This window comes from Arachis duranensis, chromosome 8, assembly GCF_000817695.3.
Source record: "Arachis duranensis cultivar V14167 chromosome 8, aradu.V14167.gnm2.J7QH, whole genome shotgun sequence".
Classification (NCBI taxonomy): Eukaryota; Viridiplantae; Streptophyta; class Magnoliopsida; order Fabales; family Fabaceae; genus Arachis; species Arachis duranensis.
Genome location: NC_029779.3, coordinates 18,238,920 through 18,244,543, shown reverse-complemented (window position 1 = coordinate 18,244,543; position 5,624 = coordinate 18,238,920).

The following is a 5,624-nucleotide window of genomic DNA, read 5'->3' as shown; positions in this document are numbered from 1 at the left end:
AAATTTTCCATCAAATTTTAATAATAAAATTAGACAAGTAAATTACTGTAATTATTTAATAAAAGATATAACAATTAATAATATTTTTTAAAGTTTTTAGATAAATACCTCTATAAATATAAATGATATGATATAAAATTTAATTTATCTAATAAAATAAAAGTTTAGGAACTGATTTGATATTAAAAATTGTGTATTTAATATTTTTCTAACTTCTACTTTGGAATTAACTTTTTCACACAATCATTATTTCATCCACCTTGGCACCTTGCAGCCTCACGAGAGCTTGCTGTTTTTGCTCTTTCTTTAATTTTTTATTCCTGCACAAAACAAGACTTGCACGTTTTGTCTGGGCCTCTTGGGGGTTGAACGTTGTTTAAATGATTTAGAATATTGATAGTTAGACTTAGATGTGAATATGCAGTAGTGATGAGTTTATTAAATGGACAAAGAATTGTGAATTTGTGACAAATCACTAAAACTCTCTAGTAGTTACGACTGTAAATGAGTTTAGGGAAAAAAAAAATTTATCCTTTTGTATTGATGTAAAAAAAAATATACTGATTGTTTAATTAAAAGAGAAAAACTCTACATACAAGTCATTAGGGCTTGTATGTTTTACAAGATCATTAAGCAATAAACCCACAAAATGCGCTGCATGTCCTACGTCCAATACACGCGCTATATAAAGATCCCGCGTATATGTAACTACCAAATTTAAAAGATTTGTTTCCTTCTTCGTTCTCCTTATCGTTCTCCTTATCGTTCTTCTTCTTCTCGTTCTTCTTCTTCTCGTTCTTCTCTCCTTATTTCTAGATTTGTTTTCTTCTTCGTTCTTCTTCTCGTTCTTCTTCTTGTTCTTCTCTCTTTCTAACTCTAGCTTCGTTTTCTATCGATTTTTGCTTACTGAAATCAAAGTTTGGATTCGTTTTGAAGATAATGGATGATTCAACCTCAGATTCTCAGCTGAATCAGGGGGAAGTGGATTATGAATTTGAATCTAACGAAGTTCCTGAGGTTTGATTTACATACGTTTACTCTGAATTTTGTTGCAGTAATTTGTATAGCAGTGTGTAGCTGAATAATTCGTGAACATTGACTGTGAGACTAACGCGTCAACATAAATCTGTGGATTGAATGTAATGTATTTGATTGATTATCTGGAATTTATAGCAGACGCTCGGGTGTAGATCAGAGCTTTCTTTGGGTGTATTTGTTTCGGTAGTGTGGGTGTATTTATATTTATGGGTTTTTCTGTTATTTTAGCTGAGTTGTTGTCGTTCGGGTGTATTATATGAGACATGATTGGGTGTGTTTTTAGTTTTCGTCATGGTGTATTCTGCAGCCTGTGTATTATATTCTGCAGCCTGTGTATTAACAGCTTATGGCTTTTATTGTCATTTTAGTTGAGTTGGTGCCGTTCGGGTGTATTATATTAGCAATGATTGGGTGTATTTATAGTTTTTGACATGGTGTATTCAGCAGCCTCTCTCTGTTGTTGATGACCAGTTTATTCCGAAGGTTGGAATGACCTTTACCACCCTTGAAAATGCTAGAAATTTTTACAGGAACTAGTATTTCGAAGATGTTATTTCATTTGACACCACATACAATACAAACAGGTAATAAACTGTCCCTTTTTATGATTCTAAATTAATGTGTTTTATGAATCTGCCACGGAGGTGTATATTGGGTGTTTTTTGGGTATATACAAAGCATTTGTTGGGTGTACGTAATGATTTTTCATTCTGCACTATGGTAATTTGTTTCAGGTATAATTTGGTTTGTGGTTCTTTTGTCGGGGTGAATCACCACGGTCAGTCAACACTTCTCGGATGCTCTTTGATGAAAAACAAAGAAATTGAAGCATTCAAATGGTTATTTCAATGTTGGCTTCGTTGCATGGGAGGAAATGCTCCGAAAGGATTTTTTGCCGATCAATGCGCATCAATGAAAAGGGCTTTAGAGGCCTGTATGCTAACAACAATTCACCGTTGGTGTATTTGGCACATCATGAAGAAGATTCCAAGCAAATTAAATGGGTACAAGGGACATGCAGAATTGAACAAGAAATGAGCGAAGTTGTTTGGAACTCTCATAGTAAAGACTCATTTGATAGGAATTGGAATGAATTTCTGCTGAATTTTGGTCTTGTGGACAACAAGTGGCTTTCAGATAATGTTTGTTTAAAATCTGCAGCAGAGGTGTAAATTTAATTTTCTTCAGGTGTATTTATAGTCTGTGTTTGGGTGTATTCTGCAGATCTCTATGAAGACCGTCATATATGGGTTCCAATCTATCTGGATCACCACTTCTGGACAGGGATGAGAAGCACGCAAAGGATCTCTATGTTATAAAATACTGTTTATTTTTTTTACAATGGTTTAAGGGTTTTGGGTATTAGGGTTTAGGGTTTTATGGTTTACGGGGTACATGTTAGGGTTTAGGTTTTAAGTGTTTCGTGTTTAGGATTTTAGGGATAAAGCATCAGGGGGCTAGATTTTTTGGTGTATATTCAATGTTCTTTGGGTGTAAAAAATGGCAAGTTATGGATGTATATTTAGTTTGATTTTTTCCTTCATATTATAGTACCTGTAATTCATACATTTTGAATACAGCAGAGAGATTTTAATTATTGAAAGAAATTTTACAATAAACAGAACTATAATTGGAAAATTTTTACAGCATGTGTTCAATTTGTTACAGGACTATATAACATTTACATTAAACAGTGTCAATATCCTCAGAATCTATCTGACAATATGGACTCAATAAAAACGAGGATGGCTTGGACAGTCTTATTGCATTACTTTTCCTAATGACTTCAGCTTTGTCTAGATTCATGTCATGGAATAGAATCCTGAAAGCATATTCCACTCTAAAGTGGTCTACCTCGTCCTACAGTTAAAAAGAATATTCTGTTTAATCAACCATGTTAATTGAGAAATCTAATACAGAGTTATTTACTTTTAAACACATTTACCTGGCTCCAATTCTCCCACTCATACTTCTGCCTATTAATGTTTGCTGGATTAAGTATCTCAAGCCACTTCATTACGTAGATAGCACAGTCATAGCTGAAAACAAAGAAAATAAATTACAAATTACATATAGCCAAGGATATAAATAAGATACACCCATAGATATGAGCCAGATACACCCATAGATATCAGTCAGATATCACTCAAACATGCATTAATATACAAGGGCAAGCAACATTACAAGTTCAGGCAATATACACCCATGGACAATCAAATATTAAAACAGTGAAACTGTTGAATATATATTACAGTATATCAGTTCAGAAAAATACACCCATAGATATCAGCAAGATACACCCAAGGATATAAATAAGATACACCCATAGATATGAGTCAGATACACACATAGATATCAGTCAGATATCACTCAAACATGCATTAATATACAAGGACAAGCAACATTACAAGGTCAAGTAATATACACCCATGGACAATCAAATATTAGAACAGTGCAACTGTTGAATATATATTACAGTATATTGGTTCAGAAAAATACACTCATAGATATCAGCAAGATACACCCAAGGATATAAATAAGATACACCCATAGATATGAGTCAGATACACCCATAGATATCAGTCAGATATCACTCAAACATGCATTAATATACAAGGGCAAGCAACATTACAAGGTCAAGTAATATACACCCATGGACAATCAAATATTAGAACAGTGCAACTGTTGAATATATTACAGTATATCAGTTCAAAAATATACACCCAATAAAGTATGTGATATACACCCAACAAGTTACTTCATATACACCCAGCAAATTACGCATTATATTCCAAACAATCAATTACCAGAAGAACTAGAAAAACAACTACAGTAATTCCTAAAACAACAAAGAAGAACACTATAACCTAGAACCAAGAATAACAGTAAAACGTAGAATAAGTAGAATATTAAAAACTGTAAAATGAGACTTAGAACAAGAACAGTAAAACCTAGAAGAATGTAGAAGAACAGTAAAACCTAGTTCTTCGTTTTTGAAATCTGAAAAATATAGAATATGAGTGAAATAGTAACATAACGTACCTTGAGTATTATAACTTCGTTTTTTTCTTGAGATTCTTGATCGAGAGTTCTACGTTGTATTGATGGAGAGTTCTAATCTTCGCGACAAGTGTTATTTCTGCAGTTTGGAATGTTGCTCGAAAATGGACGGTTTGTGTTTTCTTTGAACGGGTTGGAGAAGTGGAAGAGTGCGCCATTAAGGAGCGCTATTTGCGAAGAGAAACCGTTTGAGTGGGACGCGTGTAATTTACGCTCCATTCAAAGTGAGATGAGTGCGCGTGTGAATGATGTGTGAGTTGAAAACTTGTAAAATTTGTAGGGCTTTTTGCTTGTATGTGTAGCAGGCCCGATAATTAAAATATATCTTTTCAAAAGTAATTATTAATATTTTTTTAGAATAATAAAAGAATTATGATTAGTTTGTATTTAATTAGTTTTTTTTTTAATTTAGGTCTCATTCTGTTATTTTAATAAGAAGAGAGCCTATTTTAAAATTATTACGGGTCAATTTTTAAATTAGACTTAAAATTGCGGTGTTCCATCATAAGCATTATTTAAGGGTATGTAAACTCATAAAAAATGCAATATGAATTATAAAAGAAAAAATATATGGAACCAACTAATAATTAACCAAGAATGGAACAACATAATTAATTATAATTAGTTTTATTAATTTATAACTTAATTTGTTTTTTAAATTATTGTTGACCACGTTCAAAACATGAGGAAAGATACGCTAGTGTTAGGAGAGAATCACGGAATAAATGCTTTGATCATTCATTAGTAATGCATAACACATGAAACATAGAAATTATATCCAAAAACATCCAATTTACAAGAAAAAGAAACATCCGTGTGCCTATCAGTAGCAACATCTGGTTAAAGTCACCGATGCCTCTGGTTCACCAATTGGCTGATTCTTAGCTTATATAGAGTTAGTTTCGTAGCATTATTAATTATAAAAATATCCAAATTTTAATAAAAATATCGATTCTAGATTTTTTCATAATTTTATGTTCCACTAGTACAAGATAATCCCAATCCCACGTCCCGAATAAAGCTACATATCGTTTGCACTAGGCCACATTGTGTAATATTTAATCATTAAATAGCATATTTAGATATTACAATATTTAATTTGGACATTTAGGGTGGCTATATATGGACGTCCAACCCAACTCAATTATTAGAGGGTTTTTTTTTTTTTTTAATAAACTTAACAGAAACTTTTACTCTACTCATAGGCAACAATTAGAACTTAATTAGAATAAGGGGAATAAAAGACAATTAGTCAAATTATTGCTTCCAGAATTCGAAGTTCAAATATGATCGATGAACATAATATTGAGTATTGAGACGTTCTCAACTTGCACACACATATAAATCCTATTTCTCTCTAGAAACTAGAAATCAGTTAGTTCAGCACCCTAATTTCTATCAGGTGATCCTTATATGAAAAACAATGGTTATTCTAGTTTATGTATCCTATATATATATATAAGTCTGTTTTCTACTTTTCTTTGAGGGAAAAAAGTCCTATTATTTCTTACAAGCAACATACAGTA